Source organism: Stegodyphus dumicola, chromosome 1 (assembly GCF_044657685.1).
Source record: "Stegodyphus dumicola isolate Sdum_Otavi_A_Nest chromosome 1, ASM4465768v1".
NCBI classification, from domain to species: Eukaryota; Metazoa; Arthropoda; class Arachnida; order Araneae; family Eresidae; genus Stegodyphus; species Stegodyphus dumicola.
In genome coordinates, this window is record NC_140768.1 from 79,901,352 (window position 1) to 79,923,642 (window position 22,291).

The 22,291-nt window shown below is 31.9% G+C and overlaps 1 long non-coding RNA gene across 3 annotated transcripts in view; it reads left to right on the top strand.

The window, feature by feature from the left end:
* LOC146999120 (uncharacterized) overlaps window positions 1-22,291 on the top strand; it is a 58,342-nt gene that overhangs the window by 16,239 nt on the left and 19,812 nt on the right. For 2 of the 3 annotated variants that reach the window (XR_015041159.1, XR_015041165.1), the window contains exon 3: window positions 1,859-1,983. This is a non-coding gene — a long non-coding RNA (uncharacterized LOC146999120). Of the gene's footprint in view, window positions 1-1,858; window positions 1,984-13,760; window positions 13,809-22,291 lie in introns of all 3 variants that reach the window. The other variant, XR_015041162.1, reaches the window with a different exon arrangement.

Below are 22,291 nucleotides of genomic sequence, written 5' to 3' on the forward strand. Positions count from 1 at the left end.
TATTATGTAATTGAAAGTTTTAAAAATTAAATATACATTTTAGAATAAGCCTATTTGTGGCCAAGTGGATAAGATAACTGAATGCTGGTAATTCAACCTCAATTTGAATCCCAACAAACTGTTTGCTGCATGGGAATTTTCTCCAACCTGTAAAATGAATAAGAGCCAGTTTCCTGGAGGAAGTCCTTCACAAACGCATCCCTTTCCTTAGATAAGTAGCTCTTGCACGCTTTATCGTAATTAAACTTACGTTTTTAAGAGTGCATATAGCTCTTAATGGATACATGACACACTAAAATGAATAATAAGCATGCTGATAAGCATTTGTTGCTAGGGCTAATATGAGAAGCATGTGCATTTAGGCTAGTTTTTCAATTAATAATTATAAGAATTTATTAGCATTTCAGTGCTAATAGTATATGCTTTCATTTTAAGCAAGCATTTATGAGTTTCATAACATTTATGAATTTACGAGTTGCACTTTGGATGACATGCAGTCTAATAAGATATGCTGTGAGCATTCTATTTGTTATTTAAGATAAAAGACAAAAAGGTTTTCCACAATTATTCTGGTGTAGAATAAAAATGGTAAAATTATTTTGCTAGCAATAGCCCCAACAAATGACTCAAAGAATAAAAGTATTTTTTAAGTAATATTCTGCCATAACCACAATGAGATAATACCACATTTACTCAAAAATAAGACCCTCCCCTTAATTCAGGAGTAACTTTAAGAAATATAAATGTTGGTGAATATTTGACAAAATAGCTAGCTAATCAAGTATAATTTTTACATAATGTACAGAAAGAAAACTTAATTAAACTCCTTCCTCTCATTCTGTAGTTTCATTTATTAAAGTGCCAAATTATAAGATTTTAGGAAAAAAAGTTAAAAGAAGGGTAAATTTTTTTTAAAACTATTTGACTAACACAACTAAATGGTCTTGTACCATTCCACTGGATAACAAATATCTGAGAAATACTCTAACATGCATATACTAGTATCTTTATTAAATATGTAAGCTAGATCAGACATTGTACTTTGTATACAAAGCAATGAAAATCACCTAAATAGTAAATAAAACTATTTCTGAGTGCTAGAACTATCTGCAATAAATAGATTTGTAGAATCCCCCCCAAAAAAAATTCTGTACAGATTAATTAAAGCAAAAAGTTTTGGCAAGTTAGCTGCATTTACTGCTTCTAATAGCAACTAAATAAAGGATGAGCATTGCAAAGAGAACACAGTTAAATCACCAGAAGCATTTCTGGTTTAATTACTGTGATCTCAGTTTATTATTCTATTACTTCTTATGGCTTTTTAAAAAGATATGTATTGTCTAAAGTGTTAAATACATTAAATATAATCTCTTAATGTTTTCTATTATCTTGAAACTAAAAGTTATTTCTTATATTTTCTTGACGTATTGAGATATGAAATAATATTTGTGGTATTAGAATACTATTAATTTTAATACATGATACTTAAATCCCGTTTCACAGAATTAAAAAAAAATGTCATAGAAAAATAAAACAAAGGGTTTCCCTTTAAAATTATTAATGCACTGTCTTCTGTAATCTCTACATTTATGATAGCAAAAACTTTTATAGTCAAATATGTCTGTTCATACCAAATAGCTGGAAACTTTTGCATTTTTTATGAAATATAAATTTTCAGCATAGTGCTTTTTTCCTGTAAAAAGTACTAATGTGTGTAGTAAGCTTTTTTTTTTTTTTAAATTTATTTTCAGAAGTGCGTCCAGATAAGTTCCTGTATGATTTTGTGTTTATCTGTGGTGTCTGTGTTACTGTCAATAACACTGTTTATATTTATTTTATTTTTGGGTGTTTAAATCAGCAAAAATATGAAAATTGCTCATCCTACGACTTATGAAGAAGTATTAGAGTATTTAGGGACAGATCCGGAAAGATGTTTATCACCAGCTTAAGATATAAATTTATAAGAGAAATATGGCTCCAGTGGTAAGCAATGTCTTGTTACTTACATTTTATTATTATTACATTTTATTTTTATTACATTTATTATTATTATTTTATTTGTAGATATCTGTAATGCTGAACAGTTAATTCAGTTGTCATAAAATAAAACTTAGAAAAAATTTGACATATTGAATAATAATTTTTTAATTCATTATTTTTCTTGTTGCTGCTAATGCTCACTTGTCTGACCTATAATCATTCGAAGCCCATGAAATTCTTTGTGGCAAGGAGTGCAAGTTTACACCTACCATGAAATTCTTTGTGGCAAGGAGTGCATTTGGCAATAGCCTTGAGAACCATATAGATGACAGTGCAATTTAGTTCAGTTCCAACCCCCAATTTCGAGGAAGAGAACCCAGGAGGGATGGGTCTGAGGGTCTGCCACCCCTCTTCATCTAATATCAACCTCTCAAGACAACTTTCATTTTAAGTTTTTTTTTCCCCTAAAACTTATAAATCTTTGCTATATGAGCTTTGTTCAGGGTCAATAACTGCTCATATACTTTAGCAAAATAATCTGTTTTTATTTTTACAAATATTCTTTGAGCCATAGACATAGCAAAATGTGTCTTACATAATGTTTCTAAAATGAGTACATAATAGAAATGGATGTTGCATTTAATAGGAAATAAGCTCCTATAAAAAGATAATAGTATCTCATTAATTCTTTTAAAGTTAATCGATTTATTAGCATGTCAACACTTTACCCAGCCACCATTTCTGGGCTCATATTGCTCTATTTTCAATTAGAATGATTTTCATACGTCGATTTACTGTCTCTAACAGCAGGTATTTTGTCTTCTTGTTGCTTTGTATTCCCTACTTTTACGAGATTTGAGAATAGCATCATTTTGAAAAATTTGTAATATATTGTGTATTTAAATATTTGTGAAGAAATAATAAAGCACTCTTAGATTTTTGGAAAAATGTCTAGGACTGACTAAACGGAAAAGTGATGATTCGCAGGTGATGGATCCAGAACAATCTACTAGCACTAAGATTGTTGAAAAGAAAAGAAAAATTGTTTATAAAAAATATAATGAAAGTTATTTATCTTTTGGATTTACTTGGAATGGAGATGAAATGGACCCTCTATCTCAATGTGTGTCATTTTATATCCGCAAACGTGTTGAGACTGAATTGGAATGTTTTAAAAGATTTGAAGATAACTATGGATTTAATATGAAAAAACATGTTTAATTGCAGATATTTACAAAAATTAGAAGCAGTATATTTACAAAAACGATAGAGCTTATTTTTCAAAATGTAAAACTTAAAGAGAATTGAGTTGTAGCTTGTATCACTCAAACACCCACTCACCTTGCAATTTGTAGGATAACTATAAATTGCAACAAAAGTTATAAAACAAGTCATTGGGAATTTTTGCTTATCGACCAGCTGTACTGACAAAATCTGGGGCTTTGGGTGATGAATCATCATCTTCACTGGAATCTGAATTATTAGCTGCAGGGTATTGATTCATCTTCAGAGAGGCACTTTGATCCTTTCGAGCATCTTGAGCAATGAATAGTAACTTTTCCAAACTATTGATTTCTAACGGATAAAGTTTCTGGAATGCTCTCAACTTCTCTCCATTAGCTATTCTCACTCTGGCAACTCTTGAGTGCCCATCTGCACCAGAAAAGACTTCAGTGATGATTCCTAAAGGCCAGTTGATACACTCACTATCGGTTTCTAGGCCCCAACTCTTAAAGCTTCTTCCCGGCTCTTACCTTTATGAATCAACATTGCTAAATACTCATTCCGAAATCTCATTCTTAAATCCTGCCTTAATTTGTGTACAAAATGCAATCTTATATTTAGTCTTTTACTGTCTATTTCGTCTTAATCAGTTGTTTCACTGCTAGGTATACTTTGTAAGAAACATGCGGGAGTTAATGGCCAGACCTTTCGAATTGTCTTCAATATATGTAAATGGCCTAGAATTTACTGTAGCTTCGCAGTCACATAGAATAGTTTCCAACTCTTCAATAGTCAAGACTTTTTCTGCTCACAATTCTTCTTAGCATCTTTCAACATTCTGATTATGCGTTTCTACCATCTTCCCGACAAGGCAGCTGTTGGAGGGTTAAAACTCCATTTGATTTTCTTGATAGTGGAAAACGACATGACCTCCCAATGTAAATTTTTTAGAGCATTGTTTGAACCAATGAAGTTGTCAGTATAGATTATGTTTACTCTATCTCTTCGAGCAAAGAATATTCTTAAAGCCATAATAAAAACTTATGTTGACAGGGAATTGACTAATTCAAGATGGACAGCCCAATAAATGGCACAGCTAAAAAGTACAACTGATGTCTTTTTGCCAGAACTTAAATACAAAGGGTCTGTGAGTTCAATCCCTGAAACTTCGAAAACTGCAGCAGCCTTTATTCTGTCCCTAGGAAGAGGTGCAAAAGGTGGTTCTGTAGGTTTGGCTTTGAATCTTTTACATGAAATACAACTAGAGCTAACTTGTTTTGCTAATTTATTGATCGAAATAATCCAGTAATCTTCTCTTAAACTGGCAATCAGAGTTCATAGTCCTGCATGTTGTAGTTCACAATGCTTTTGCTTTACCAGTCGATGAATAATCTCATGACTCCCGAGCAACAATATGGGACACTTGAAATTTTCCTCTTTATCTCCCAAGAGAAGCTTTGCTCTAAGTTGAACAATACCATTTTTATTTCTGACTATTTGCATGCTTTTCAAGATTTTTATTTTTCTTCTGGCAAAATTTTCCTACTAAATTAATATTATCAAACAGCTTTTATCTTATTGAACTTCTTCATAAGTCAGCTCAGTTTTTTTAATTTTTTCTTTTCACTGGCAGTTTTTAATGAAACAAAGTATTCAGGCAAGCATTCTAAGAATCTTCGTATATTTCGAGAAATAAAGTAAATTGTCAGTGAAGTTAACTGATCCATTCTCCACATTATTGACTATCGTTTTTCTATCTTCCAATCCAGTCAAAGTTTCATCAATGACTTAACCATTTTGGACCTTTCCACCATTTGCTTTTCAATAAATTCTTAGCATCACAACCTCTTGAAGGCAAATTTGCAGGGTTCATATGCCCTGGCACAAAATGCCAGTCATTTGGGTTGGTATTCTTTCTTATTTCTGTGACTCTGTTTCCTACAAAGGTATTCCAAGAACTCTCTCTTTTTTTATCCAAGCAACAGTTGAATCAGTCCAAAAATACACTATATTGTCTTTCAATTCAAGTTGGCATACTACTTGACCATATAATCTTGATAAGATCAAAGTTCCCAAGAATTCTAATCTAGGAGTTGTAATCTCTTTGGTAGGTGCCACTCTTGACTTACTCGTTACTAACTTGACAGAAATCTTCTCATTAAACTCAGAATGTAAGAAAATACAGGCAGCATAGGAAACTTCACTGGCATCACAGAAACAGTGTAGATTTATTCGGCAGTTTTCAAATGGACCTGAGACGAGTCTTCATAGAATCTGACACTCTTTCAATAAAGATAGTGCCTTGACCCAGGCTAGAAATCTATTTGATATATCTATTGGCAGTACATTGTCCCAATTAATTTACCTTTTCAAAATGTTTTGAAGCAATACTTTAGGTATCAATATGGACATGACATGTTATCCCAGTAGGGGCAAATAATCTTTGGGCAGCCGATAACACAACTCTTTTAGTAAGACCTTTTTCTGGAATTTCAACCATACTGCCACAGAAAAGTTCATAAGTTCATCCGTTTCAGTGTCCCAAGACAGACTTAGAATTGAAATGAATCTGTCATGTGTCTCTTCTACAATTTTTCCAAAGGTAACCCAGCCTCGTAGTTCGAATTGTGCTGCTTAGGTTCATAAATAAATTTTTCTATCTCTTCTTTAGTTTCTAAACTCGTAATACAGTTGTCCACATAAAAAGATTCTTTGAGTCGACAAGCTGTTTGCTTCCTTTTTTCTAAAGCATTCTCTAGATGGTAAGCTATAGTTGCTTTTAGTAAAAATGGACTAGGAGAAGCACCAAATAACACTTTACAATGTCAGAGAATGATTATTTTTTCTCATCTCGATAACACCTTTCATCACTAAAATTTAAAATATTACCTAACTTTTGGATTCAAACTGATTTGTAAAAATGCTTTTTTGATCTCTTATGTCATGCCATTTGCTTTTTTTGTAAACTGCATTATCAATTTGAGTACCAAATCTAATAAATTTGGCCCATTTTCTAAACAATTATTCAAGGAATTTCCTTTGGAATCTTTTGTCAACGCATCAAAAACTAGGCGAATTTTTGTTGTTGTTACATCAGTTTTTATAACAGCATGATGTGGTAAATAGTGTTCCTTTGTCTCATCTTTATCTACAATTTCAATAATTCCATTCCGAACCCATTAAACACATCATTGTATTCTCTTAAATGTCCAGATCTAATGAGATTTTTGGTAGTTGACATTAACCGTATAGTGGCTAATTCTTTATTCGTTTCTAATTATGGACATCCAATTTTCCATGTCAAACATACTTCATTTTTGTTTCTTTTAATAGTTTTACGGAAAAAAAAATCTACTGTTTCTTCATCGGTACCTGCCTTGACTGTACTTCTGCAAGACATCTTATACCGATGGTATCTAGGCTCCAATATTTCGTCAGATCTAAATTAGTAGCATGTACTATACTCTCCATAGATTTTGAGTAGTTTCTTTGTTTACCTTGAAGCATCCATCCAAGTTTTGTTTTAATAGCTGCCAAATTATTATGAATGGGCTCATTTTTCCAGTCAATAATGTGCCAAGATAATCTGCTTCTATTACTAAACCTATTGCAGGCACATATTCTCTTGTATCACTTGAACGTATATTTTTCTTTTTCAAAATTTGATAAATATCAGGATCCTCTCCACGTGTAATTGCACCACATATCTTCTTTTCTTCCAAAATTGAAATAGTGTCCTTGAAATTTGAACACAAGTTTTGTAATGTAATATTGTAGACATTGTTCAGTTTCACTGCTACCAAAAAGTTCAGTTTCACTGCTACCAAAAAGTCCATGACTCATCATTTCTTGATCTACACGTTTCAATCCTAGTTTCTCCACAATATGTTTACTTATGAAAGATTTCTGAGTACCAGTATCAAATAATCCGCGAACGTTTCCGGACCTGTAATCATTGATGATTTTTCACAAATACAGTTAACAATAATGTTGGCAAATTTTTTGGTTACAAAAGAACCTGTGCATCCGATTCAGATTGTTTGTCTTGTTTTGGTTGATTTATATTTGAATGCATAATGCTATGATGTTTTTTCTTGCATATAATACACTTCAAATAAGCTTTGCAGATCTTAGAATTGTGTCTTAGTTTCAAACAGATGAAACAAGCCCCCCTTTTCTTCAGTGTTTCCCTTTTTGACTCCAGTGACATCTCAGCAGCTTTAAACTATTCTGAAGTATTATGAAATGATTTTACAAAATATTCAATGCTTGCCATTTTTCTCAGCTCAGCTTGCTTTTTATTAGATACAATGCAAACTGCAGTGAAAATGTTTTCTTTCACATTAAATTTTTCAGATTCTTCATCATTCACAAACCCTGATCGAGCAAGTTGTAACCGTTCTCACTTTCCACTTGCAAACGAAGAAATTCTTATAAGTTTCCTAACAGGTTCATCTTGTCTTTATTTTCTACATGGTTATGTTTGCGTTCCAACTCCTTGATAAGAACTTCTGGCAGAGCTGATTCTACTAAAGGATATAACATTGCTTCATATTTTTCAGATATTGCCCTTAACACCTCTAATGCTCGCAGCTGAGTCTCCAATTTATCATAAAGAACCTGCAAAGTAAAATTTTCGCCACTTTTTGCTTGCGTTAAAACTAGATTTAAAAGTTCACGAACATAAAATTTGAATTAAGAGTTCATCATTAGCAAAATGAGATTTCAGCAGTATTATAAGTTTTCGCCAAATGGTGGAAAACTTGCAACTAAATCTCTGGCCAATGAACCTTCTTCAATTGCTTCTAAAAGATACTGAAATTTGTCCTCATCTGCTGTGGAAAAATCCCCCAAATGATTTATGTATCGCAGTTAGAGGGCGCTTCGCTTCTGAAAAGTAATGTTAGTTTTTAGTTTGCGACGTAGTTAGCAGTGAACCTTCGATGCAACGAAAGTTGCTTTGTAAATAAAATGATTATTTTTGTAGATTGTTGAAATATTTCACTTCATTTAGAATTAGAACCACCTTTCACAATATGGTGCATCGGTGCCGAGAACCTTTGGCCAATTTAGAAGTTTGTGTTTTTTAATTTTGGATATCATTTTATGCGAAGACAGCCAAGGTAAGCCTGTATTTTCTATTTTTATATAATATGGAAGATCTTATTGCTAAACTGAAATCGAAACGAAAGGTATTGAGGACCGGAGTGTCCAAGATATTAAAGAAAATTGAAACCGAACTGAATAAAGATGATAGTAGTATAAATGTAAATGTATTGGAAGAAATTTTAGACCAGTTAAACGAAAAATCAAAATCCTTGAGCAATTTAGACGCTGAAATAGAACGAGAATTAAAAGTCGGAGAAGACGAATTTGAACTTGAAATCTCATCCGCTTTGGAATATGAAGAGAAAATTCAAGTGTGGCAGTTTAGAGGAAAGAAAAAGTTGGAAGAGTTGAAAAATTCGGACAATGCAAATAGAGACATTTCTAATGAAACCGTTACAGAATCCCAAAACGAAAGTAACAAATTCACTCCTCTTCCAAAATTAACGATCTCTAAATTTTATGGTGATTCTTCGGATTGGTTAGAATTCATAGGTCAGTTCGAAAATGCGATTGATAAAAATCCGAATTTATCAAAAATAGAAAAATTAATTTACTTAAAAAGCTTTCTTGGTGGCTCAGCCGCCAAAGCTATTTCTGGTTTCGCTCTCACCGAAAATAATTACGAAGCTGCTCTTGAACTGTTACGTTCCAGATTTGGTCAAACGAACATCTTAATTAATTCGCATTTAGGACAACTCTTAAGTACTTCACCTGTTAGAAATCCTAATGATATAAACGGATTAAGAAAACTTTTAGATCACGCCGAAGTACAGATAAGAAATCTTGAAGCATTAAAAATAGACTCATACCTACGGAAATCTCTTAACTCCTTTAATTTTGAAATTACTTCCTAATGAATTCGTTCTTGATTATAGCCGAAAAATTAAAGACCAAAATTGGGATTTAAAAGGTTTGTTAGCCTTTTTGAGGAACGAAGTATTCAGTAGAGAACGCGCGGCTTCTGTTAATTATAATTCTAGAGAAAAATATTCGCGATTGGAAAAGCATTTGCCCTTCAAACATAAACATTCTCCAGCCATAACGAGCAAGCCGTCTACAGTTGAGTTATTTGCGGCGTCATCCGAATCGCAGTGTCTGTTCTGCGGGAACACAAATCATAAATCTGCGGATTGCGAAGTTTTAAGTATAGAAAAGAAAAAGGAGATCTTAAAAAGTGAATCGCGGTGTTTTTTATGTTTAGGTCGGTATCACCGGATCCAAAATTGTAAACAAAAAATAAACTGTGCCTTCTGCTTTAATAAACACTTGAAAGCCATTTGTTATTCATTCCATCAGAAAAAAGATAATGAAAAACCTAAAAAGAAAACGTCGGATTCGAGCGTTATTTCCGCTGTTTCGTCATATAATTCCGATGAAAATAGATCTAATAAAATATTATTACAAACGGCTTCTGCATTGATTCGAAATAATGATAAATCTGAAAATGTCAGAATTCTTTTTGATAATGGCTCAATGAGATCTTTCATAACCAAAGATGTATCTACTAAAATGGAACTTCCGATTGTTAGAAAAGAATCACTTTCTGTTTATTCCTTTGGTGATAAAAGTGCGTTAGAAAAAACCTTTAATGTTGTTAGAGCAAAACTAGAAAATGTAAACGATCCTAATCTTAATATATATATTGAGCTTCTTGAAACCGAAAATATATCCAATACTGTTATCTCTCCTCCAGATTTTAACTTTGCTAAGAAAAATAAAATTTTACAAAATCTACAATTAGCAGATTGTTGTAGAAAAAGTGACAAAATTGATATTCTCATAGGGGTAGATTTCTACTATTCTATAATTACTGGTAAAATTAAAAGAATTTCAAGAAATGTAGTAGCCACAGAATCTTTATTTGGGTGGTGTTTGCAGGGTAAAGTAAATAATGATCATAGTGAATTATTAACTATGAAAGTAATTGTAAATGAAAACTTGATATCAGATCAGTTACAACAGTTTTGGAAGCTAGAAAACTTGGGTTTGGAAAGTGATACTCAAAACGACAAAACTGTTGATTTAGAAATTATGAAATCTTTCGAATCTGATATCAGGTATAAGAACTGCAGATACCAAGTAAAATTACCTTGGAAACCGAATTCAAAACATTTAATGGAAGATAATAGGGATATAGCACTTGAAAGATTTAAGAAATTGAGTAACAAATTTAAAATTGATAACTCTTTGTTTGTTCAATACACAGAGGTTTTAAAGGATTACGAGTTAAAACATATTATTGAACCAGTTCAAGAAGACAATCAAAATGATAAAACCCTATTTTATTTACCTCATAGAGCAGTCATCAGAAATGATAGAGCAACAAGCAAACTAAGAATAGTTTATGATGCTTCAGCCCATAAACCAAAAACACTCTCTCTAAATGACTGTTTATACACTGGTCCGAACCTATATCCTGATATTTTTGATTTATTGATAAAATTTAGACAAAATTCGATAGCCTTTACAGCGGACATTACACAAGCATTCTTACAGATAGAGTTAAATGAAGAAGACAGGGACGTTACACGATTCTTTTGGAAAGATGATCCTAATGATAACAATGAGAGTTTGAAAATCTTTAGATTTACAAGAGTTTTGTTTGGAGTAAAATCTAGTCCCTTTCTTCTCGCTGCTACTATTAAGCATCACCTTAAAAAATATTCAGAAATATATCCTGAAACAGTAGAACTCTTAAACAATTACCTGTATGTTGATGACATTATTGGTGGTCACCAAAATTTAGAACAAGCCCTGAAAACAAGTTTAGAAATTGTGAACATTTTTAATGAAGCTAGCATGTCACTACATAAGTGGCATACTAATTCCAAAGAACTCAAAGATATTTGGCATCGCAAAGAATTTTCGATGCAAGAATCTCCTGAAGTTGTCCCGATCAAAGTGTTAGGAATTAACTGGGATACGGATAATGATAATTTTTATTTTGACACTCAGCACTTGACAAATTTCATTTCCTCGTCAATCAACTCAAAACGTTTTCTATTGCAAACCGCAGGCCGTATTTTTGATCCTGTCGGATTTTATGGCCCTTTCACTATAAGAATAAAGTGTCTGATTCAGGAAATCTGGTCTGCCAAAATTGATTGGGACGATGAACTGCCACCTGATCTTAGTTATAAATGGAAAGCCTGGTACGAAGAAATTGAAGAACTGAACCACCTCAGAATTCCCCGCTACTATTTAGAAGGAATATTAGATGCAGATGTGAAACAAATAGAACTCCATAGCTTTTCTGATGCTAGTTTGAAAGCTTATGGATGTGTGGTATATCTGAGAATAGTTTTGAACAATGGAACTTTTCAAACAGTTTTTGTTGCTTCCAAGAGTAGAGTTGCACCTCTGAAATCCCTTACACTTCCTAGATTGGAGCTTTTGGGTGCGCTTTTATCCGCTAGATTGAGTGATAAAATAGCAAAATCTTTAAAATACGAAGTAATCCCCTTCCACTGGACTGATTCTCAAATAACGTATTTTTGAATTCATGGATCTCCCGAAAGATTTAAATCTTTCATCAAAAACAGAGTTTATGAAATTCAGAAACTAACTGAAAACAATAATTGGCATTATTGCCGTGGGAAAGAATAACTTCTCCGACCTCATATCACGAGGAACTACTGTTGCTAATTTAAGAAATTGCTCACTTTGGTGGTTTGGACCAGGATGGTTACAAAACAAACTTATAGACTGGCCATTTCAACCGAAGTTTGACGTGGTAAACGATAAACAACTAGAACGCCGTAGTAAGATATCTGTTTATGACATTGTTGTGAAAAGAGATGATCAACTATTGGATATAATAAAATTCAGTAATGTGCTGAAATATCTCAGAATTGTGGCATGGATTAGACGTTTAGTTGCTAAGGAAAGAAAACTGCCTCCTGATAGTGGAACATTAAGTGCTTCTGAAATTCAGGACACTGAAATTTTTTGTGTTCGTAAAGCCCAGATGGATTTCTTCACACCTGAAATTAAGGCTCTTCAGTCTAACAAGTCAATTTCTCCAAGCTCTAATACATTCAGCTTGGAACCATTTCTTGATGAAAATAAAATTCTTCGAATTAAGGGAAGATTAGAAGAAACCGAATAAACAGTTGACGTGAAGCATCCAGTTCTTCTTCCTAAAGATTCCAAATTTACTGAATTAATTGCAAAAAGGGAACATAATAACGTTCTGCATCCTGGAGTTGCAGCAACTTTAGTTAAACTAAGACAGAAATTTTGGATTCCTAAAGGCCGTCAGTTGCTAAAGAAAGTCTTAGGGAACTGTTTAATTTGTCGGAAATATGCAGTAAAACCAGCGAAACAAATGACGGCTCAGTTACCTAAAGACCGAATTGTTGAAACTCAACCTTTCTATGTTACAGGCGTGGATTTCACAGGTCCAGTTTACATAAAGCCTGGAAATGACATTCAGAAATCATACATCGTATTGTTTACGTGCGCTGTTACGTCTAGAGTTCGTTTCCAATATGTCTGCAAACAAATTCATTTTGGCTCTCATACGTTTCATTTCGAGAAGAGAAAACTCTCGCACCTTTTATTCAGATAACGCGAAAACTTTCAAATATGCTGCCAAAGATTTACAGTATTTTTACAGCATAATTAAAGGTACAGACTTTCAAAATTTTCTAGCAAATGAAGGTTTGACTTGAAACTTTATCGTCGAGCTTGCTCCATGGCGGGGAGCTTTTTATGAACGCCTTATGAAAATCATAAAGGAACCGTTGAAAAAGATATTAGGCAGAGCTCAACTGAATTTTAAAGAATTTATGACTGTGTTGACAGAGGTTGAAAATATTGTGAATAGACGTCTTTTGACCTATGTTTACAACGATTTACATGAACCTGAACCGCTTGCGGCGGCTAATTTTCTATTCATCGGACATAAGGATGAATATACATGCAACTTTGCTGAGATCCTGAATAGCTCTCCAACAAGAAAGAGTCTAATAAAACGAAAGGAATATCAGAAAACACTTATAAAACAGTTCTGGAAAAAATGGAAAAATCAGTATCTTCTTGAGTTAAGAAATGCTCACTTCTTCGGTACACCAGAAGCCAAGAAAAATCTTAAAATTGGTGATATAGTTTTACTTGAAGTAACAACTAAATCCTCTGGGATTTAGGTCGAGTAATTCAAGTCTTTAAAGGACGTGATGGTCTTGTACGATCATGTGTGGTAAAAACTAAAAAAGGGGACCTTAAGAGACCTGTACAATTGATATACCCCCTTGAACTATCAGACTGAAAATGAACTAATTTTGTAACCTTTTAATTTTACTTCTTGTATTTCATATTCACTAACATTAATTTTAGATAATTAGTTTAGTTATTACTAATAATTTACTGTTTGTAATTTGAATTAATATTTACGTATTGAGTAACATTTGAGTTGATGCAGTTAACTATATTTGTTTATTTTATAGAATTTCCTTTTGCAGTTTATATTTACATCAGTTGAATGTATTTGATATGTAAGTTGCTTTCTTATATTTTATTATTTGTATGCTGAAATAGTGATAATTTTTGCAAAAATTATCAGGTGGGGAGTGTGGAAAAATCCCCCAAATGATTTATGTATCGCAGTTAGAGGGCGCTTCGCTTCTGAAAAGGAATGTTAGTTTTTAGTTTGCGACGTAGTTAGCAGTGAACCTTCGATGCAACGAAAGTTGCTTTGTAAATAAAATGATTATTTTTGTAGATTGTTGAAATATTTCACTTCATTTAGAATTAGAACCACCTTTCGCAATATCTGCAGCAATGCTATCATCATCATGAATTTTTTTAAATTGTCCCCAGAATCGGTGCTACTTTGGTAGACGGTTGCACGGATTTTTGGCGATTTACGTTGGCGCGATTTCTACAAACGTCAGCCATCTTGAAAAACACTGTTTTTATGCATAGTAAAGTATTAGAAACTTAAGAAAAATATAAATATCGTTAGAAATAATGGATTAATTTTTTTGTTGAAAATGTCGTTTTTTAAGATGGCAGGCAAGTGTAAATAAATACATTTACTATGAGTATAAAATACTAAAGTAAGGTTATTATTACTTTCATATAGCAAAGAAGAGAATAAAAACACTGCTATAAAAACATTGTACCAACGTTTAATTAGATTAAAATATTACTGAAATTGAATATCGAAATAAAAAACATAATCCAACATTTAAAAGAATTAGAATATTATTAAATTTAAATACTTTAAAATACGTTATATATAATATAATATATATATATATTATATAGAATAAATACATTTACTATGAGTATAAATTACTAAAGAAAGGTTAAATTATTACTTTCATATAGCATAGAAATAGAATAAAAATACCCCTATTAAAACATTGCGCCAACGTTTAATTGGATTAAAATGTTACGTAAATTGAATATTGAATTAAAAACCATCATACCAACGTTTAAAAAATTAAAATATTACTTAAATTAAATACTTTAAAATAAGTAAATAAGAACGCTTCGTACACTAGAGCTAAAATGACAGCAATTAGTTTATTGTCGTTAAAAAAGGAGGAATGTCTAATAATTTTCTTACCGTTACAGCGGTTATTTCTTCCAACATGACCACAATATCATATACGGCCGTCTCAGAATCGGCTGTTCTAACGGTCTTCATCTGTGATCTACATTTTCGCACTTTATTGAAGAAACAATTAGCGACGTTTCCTCCAAAAATTTAAAATAAATTTCATCTGATCCTTGTAAGAATTTATAAATAAATCTTTGATTAGGAAAGCCAGGCTGGCGAAAATAAGGTCTCAAAGGACAATTTTTTGATTCTGAAACCAAAAATTCTTGGTACTTATCAAAAACAACATTCATCTTTGAAGGAGACATTTTTGAAGGAATTCGAAGATATGAATTAAATTTTAAAATGGCACGGTAATGCACAAATTTTCAGCAACCTATCAGGGAGCTGATTACAGCTCATTAATGCACAAATATTCTATAACCAATCAGAGAGCTGATTACATCCAATCAGAGAGCTGAAGCCATAAATAATATTTAAAACACGGAATTTATGCATAATAACACACATTATTTTTTAAATAAAATGTCAACAAAGTATCGGTTACCATAAATAACTTATCCAGCAATGGGTTTAACATAAGTCGTATTACTCGCCAAAAGAAAAATTGCCATTTTGGCCAAAACTTGCCAAAATCCGTGCAACCGTCTACCAAAGTAGCACCCCAGAATCTTAGACAGTTTTTAATATTACTGTCAAAACATTTAAATTCTAACTTAAGAAGATGGAAATTTCTCTTAGTTTCATTTACAACTGGTTGATAACATTAAATCAACTTTTGTTTTCATAGCAACCTACTGATTTCGATAGCTCTCCATTAAATTCATATCCTTAGAAAATTCATCTTCATTAAAGTTTTCCATTTCTAGCCACATTACTTTTAATTTTTTCATCTAATTGAAATAATCTGTCAGTTTTGTGATTAAAAATGTTAAATACAGGTATCAAATCAATCTTACGTACTGCTTCATGTTTTAGAACAGTTTCCACTTCTTTCATATTTAGCCATAGTTGTGTTCTTTCCATAGCCATAGTTGTTTTTCATATAAAATATCACCATAGTTGTGTTCTTTCCCATTTGAAATTAGCCATAGTTCTGTTGCATGGATGCCAGAATTTTTAAAGATTCAAAGATAACTATGGATTTAATATGGAAAAACACTTTAATTGCAGATATGTACAAAATTTATAAGCAGTTTATTTACAAAAACGATAGAGCTTATTTTTCAAAACATAAAACTTAAATAGAGTTGAGTTGTAGCTGGTGTTACTCAAACAGAATGTATTAAAAGAAAAATTTTGAATTTACTTTCCTAGTTCAGAAAATATTACATTTTATGGCTTTGATTCAATTACCTACAATAAATTTAAAGACATAAGTATTTCCATCAAAACTAAATTTAGGTTCCGTATCACATTTAACTGATGAGTTTTACCCCAAAGTTTGACAAAGTTATATGTAACTATCTGTCCAAAATATAAGTTTGCTTCAAAATTTGATTTCCCTTGCAAGATAATTTTTTCCAACTTCAAGTTTATCTCAAGAACCGGAAAGCACCAGTAATATGCCCAGATTTACTGTTTCTAGGCAAAACTCTTATTTCTAATTATCCAAGATATAATACTCCAAGACCATTGTACCTTAGATCTTATTTGCGTCAAAATCTGGTCTGGAGCTCCACCACTGGATATCCAAATTCACAGTATTCAAGGATTCATTTCCTTTCTATCAAAATTAAACTTTTCTTGAAAATTGACAAAATTTTCAATTAATTTTGATGTAGGAAATAATAACTTTCTTGCTGTTCTGAATTACCTGGCCAGGTTAATATAATTTCTGAAAATAAGTAGTAATAATTTTGAAACTGTGGAAACAGAAACTTCAATAAAGCTGTTATTTTTATCTAAGAGTCTTCCTGCCACTATAATAGGCAAATTTGGAAGAGTGAGTAAATTACATCATATTTTATGTTGCAAATTCTGATTTAAATTATTTACTATTTGTCTTCATCTTGTGCTTCTTTATTTAATTGCAATCAAATTTTACTAATTATGAGGTATATGAATTTAAGAGAAATATAAGCAAAGATTATGTCTAAATAAACCTTTTAAGTATAATTTCTTATATTTATGTGAAAATATTAAGATTGAAAAGAACTGTTTTAATAATGTTGAAAACAATAAGTATGAAAATTCTTATAAAATGACCAATTGAAAAGAATTCTTAAATGCTTATAATTGCAAAAAGTAAATATGACTAGCGGGCAAGCCCGCCAGCTGAGCGGGCTGAAGCCCATTACTTCAGGGGATGGATGCCTTCATGGTATTCGAAAGTTGGACCTAACTACCAGTGTACAGCGATTTTACATTTGCTGTGCCTGCTTTATTAACGTATGCATGCAGAAGATACTGCATGCGGAAAACCACGAAAACACACATGATGCAGCCAGCCCACTCGCCGGGATTAGAAAGTTGGACCGAACTACCAGTGTTCAGCGATTTTACCGCTCAGCCGCTTGTACGAAGTGTAATCGCGAAAATTTTCGGGTGTGATATTCCAACAATATACTCATCGTTAAAATTCCTTTATTTAAATTCTTTTTGGTAAACTTCAACTATATATTTTATACTTAACATCTCTTTTGTAATTATGTTTCATAACAGTAAATATATACTGCCATTTAAATGCCTGTAAAATAGTAGAAAACATTTAAAAGCATTATTTTACAATTTTTTCATTCTCGGAAGTAATACTTTTAACTGCGAGCAAACCTTTGATCTTAGTCGTAACTGTAACTGCTTTCGGTGGCTTAATAGGTATTACAAAACCATCATCTAGCACCTATGCTGCCACTGTAACTTTAGCCTGTAAGAGAGATGAACATGCAAAAACTACATTATGTATTGATGATAGGAAACTTAACAACATTACAAAAATAGATTCCAGACTTGTACCAATTAATAAATAAATACAAAAGTGTTTATGCCTTATATTTAACATCTGGTTATTGGCATATAAAATTAATGAAAAAGATACAGAAAAATTAGTATTTACAACCAATTTTGGTCTTTATGAATTCAACAAAACAAATTCCCCAGCTGTTTTCCAAACACATCTGGGCAAATTATTTAAAATAAATATCAAATTCAGTCTCCTTTAAATTATTATTTGATATATGCGAAAAAGAAAATATCAAATTAAAACACTCAAAGTGCAATTTCGCTAAAGAAAAAATAAATTTTATAGGATATAAGTTCAAACAGGAAAATATCAACCCAGTAAAGAGAATACTGAAGTTATTAAAAAATTACAGCCTCCAAAAGATGTAAAAGAATTACAAAGATTTCTTGAAAGCATTAATATATTCCAAATTATGCAAAAATTAGAGTCCCTGTAACAAATTTACTGAAAAAAGATACTCCATATAAATGGACAACTGGATGTCAGACAGCCTTCTAAAGTTTAAAAGGTGCTTTCATTTTGAGAACTATTTTAACACTATTTAATCCAAAATATCCGTTTTGTATTTGTAGATACAAGGCGTATTTTGGAAACTAAATACCGTTTTGAAAAAAAAAAAAAAAAATAGTAAAAAAAATTTTTCAAATCCAATTTTATTTTTACATGAAAATACATGTCTTAAACTATTTTTCCGCCAATGCTCAAACACTTGTCATAGCGGGTGACCAGTTTTTGTATACCATCATCAAAGAAATTTCCCACCAGTTTCGATAACCACGACTCCACAGCAATTTTCGTATCATCATCAGATCCAAAGCGCTTGCCACCAAGCTCGCGCTTCATGTGCAGAAACAAGTGATAGTCGGACGGCGCCAAGTCCGGGCGGTACGGTGGGTGATCGAACTGCTCCCAATGAAACTGTCGAATTAACGATTGAGTGACACCGGCAGTATGGGGCCGAGCTATCATGCCACATTAATGGTTTCACCTCTGGGAAGAAATTCAATAAGCAAAATGCCTTTTCTATCCCAGAAGACAGTGCACATTATTTTTTGTGATGACATTGTCACTTTGAACTTTTGTTTTTTCGGAGAATGAGTGTCTCCACTCCATCGATTGTTGTTTCGATTCTGTTGTGAAATGACACACCCAAGTTTCATCACCTGTCACAATTTGGTTTAAAAAGTTTTCTCCCTCATCACTGTACCGCGTGAGAAATGTCAGGGCACTACCAAGTCGCTTTGTTTTGTGAACATCAGTGAGCATTTTTGGAACCCATCGGGAACACAGTTTGCGATAATTCAAGCTGTCAGACACAATTTCGAACAAAACAGTACGTGAAATTTGTGGAAATGCCTCTGAAAGAGTTGTCATTGTGAAGCGTCTGTTCTCATGAATTGCTTCATCAACTTTTCTTACCAAATCATCGGTGACAACAGAAGGCCGACCACTCCGAGCCTCGGCATGGACATTTGTTCGACCTGCATTAAACATTCTTACCCACTTTCTCACCATTCCATCACTTATCGCGTATTCACCGTAAACTTCTGTCACTTGATGATAAATTTCGGCCGGTTTAACATTCCTCGCGTTCAAAAATTTAATCACAGCACGAATCTCACAGTCAGGGAGAGAACTAATTGTCTTAAACATTTTGAATGTGCACAGCAAACTGAAAACACAACATAGAGCAACCAAAATGGCGACAATTGAAAGTCAGTGAACAAGAAAGACTAGTGCGCATGCGCGGGACGCCTACCACAGCGCTGCAACAGCGCTAGAATGAAGTGATACTTAGTTTCCGAATACGCTACGTACATCTAAAGAAGCTGTTTGTGAAGTTTTAAAACAACAGCACCGAGATGGTAATTTACACTCTATAGCTTTCCATTCTCAAAAGATCAGATATTATGAAGAAAAAAAAAAATGCGATCATGAAGTGGAATGTTTAGCCATTGTATATGCTATAACTAGATAAATTCTAATACTATTTGCATTGAAATAATTTTACTGTACATGTACTGATCATAGGGCTTTAGTTTGTCTTAAGAATATAAAACTTCTATTCGTAGATTATTTCGATTGCCTTTAAAATTATCTATGTATGATTTTGAAATAAAATATAAGAAAGTTTCCACTAAAGTTGAAGGTGATATGTTAATATGAATTTGTAACATATGAATATCGTCAGCAATGCTCTCTACCGACAATATGAAGAAAGTACTTAGTTCAACGCACGCGAACTGCAGAAGTGAGATGTTATTGTTTGAACTCATGCTCTAAACTTTTAATGTAATTCCATTTTTCTATTTATCATTTTTCTGCATGTTAATGTTAATAAAATGTTATGTAAAATTAACTCCTAATTGATTTTTTTAAGGATATAATACAAATCCTATTTGTCAACACCTGTGTACACGAACTAATTTATTATCATTAAAGGAAATTGAAGATCAAAATTTAAGTAATGTTTGTAATTCTAATTATAAGAAAAATAATGCTTTAAATATAAAGAAACAAAGTTTGTACAAAATTATAATTCCAGTATATCTTCTAATAAGTTACTTGAAAAGCACATATTGTATTTGGCCATACTGGTGTATCTTCAATGCTAAATTTGCTATCTTACCAATATTATTGGGCAGGAATAGTATAAGATATCTAAAATTATTGTAAACATTGTAAAGTATGTGAGTTTAATGAAAAAAATAAACCAAATAAATTTGGTTTAATGCAAGCACCATCACTTATAAGTGAACCTTTTGAATTATTGATACTGTTGGTAGTTTAGATTATTATAATTAATTCTACAAAAAGGTATATTCGCATTATTATAGATCTTGGTAAATGTGGACATTTGCTTCTAAAAGTGTAACTACTGATACATAAATTGTTTAAGACAAATTTTTCAGATTCAAGTCGTAAAGAAAATTTTAAGTGATAGAAATGCAGCTTCGTCAAAATTTAAGCATTTTTTGAGAAACTATAATGTTAGTATTATTAACTACTACTAACAGACCAAAAATTAATGGCAAAGTAGAAAGAGTTAAATTAATATAACTAGATTAAAATGCAAATAAATTCTTATTAAGGTAATATTGCATGGGCAAAATTGTTGCCTCAGGTTACTGAAGAATACAATATGCTACATTCTGTAACAAAATGTCCATCTTATTTAATATATAATATATTACCATATGATCCATTAATTAAAAATCAGGATCTATACCTTCCAACTGAAGAAGCTGAAAAAATTGCTGAGAATAGGTGTTATGCTTACCATAATGTAAATAAAAAAAAGATACGCTGTCCAATTAAAATGAGGAATTAGGACTATAGCTAAATTAAAGTTAGTTTTCCTTCATATTTTCTTTCATGCATTTAAGGGGATCTCGCATACTTATGCTATAGAATTTGTTTTGATAGTATATAAAATTTATTCATCATTTTAAAGATTTCAGTAGGCTAAAAAGGATTTTGCTATGAGATCACACTTCTGAGACCATCATCTGCTGGTTTAGATTTGTATTTGATCTTAAAATGATAAGAACAGAAAATGCAATCTTATTTCATTCTTTTACCTGGTACTTTATTATGTGATGGCATCTAGTAAATATCAGGATTTTGTCCTAGTAACCTAAATGCAAAAGTTATTTAGTAGCTATTCCATAGGGAACAATATATGTCTAACATATGGTTTGGGGGATTGCAAATGACATGTAATACTCAAGATAGAATCAAATCAGTTAAATGTTCTGAGAATGTTGTGAAGGTCACACTATAAACATCCTACATTTTTGTTTTCAATTGTAATGTTTCATCACTAGATATTTCATTGATTTTCACCTTTCCTTTCCCTCCCTGTCCTCTTAAGTTAGTCTTCAGGAGGAATTAATTCAAATGAAAATCTGTGAGAATATTTGAGATAGAGTTCGTAATTAGTAATACCACATCTTAGGTAACAGTTTTTTTAACAAACTTTTTTGTTTTCCGTAAATAAATAAATTCAAACAAACACCCTTTAATAAATGCTTGTTATCCTCCAAAAAGGCCTCAGCTTCAAGTTTGTGTCCCAATCAGTCATGTAATTTAATTTTGCATTTCCTAGATGAGAGCAGTATATCTGTAATGAGTATATATAATTTTTAAATAAATTTTTCATGAGAACAGTCTGATTATTTAATAATCTGAACTTTAAATTTCATTAAAAAATTAACTTATTCTTTTCGTTAAAATTATGGAAAGAACTTGTGTTCTCCCAATAATTATTATGCTTTTGAAATGAAATTAACCTATTTTGATATCCACAGTCCTTCTGAATGAAAAACATGATTTCTTAAAATAACACTTATTAAGTACTTGGGAGTCATTAAAAGCATTTCATAATAATGCCAATACACATCATACTTTTCATGTATATTTCAAATAATGTGAAATGAAACAACTGT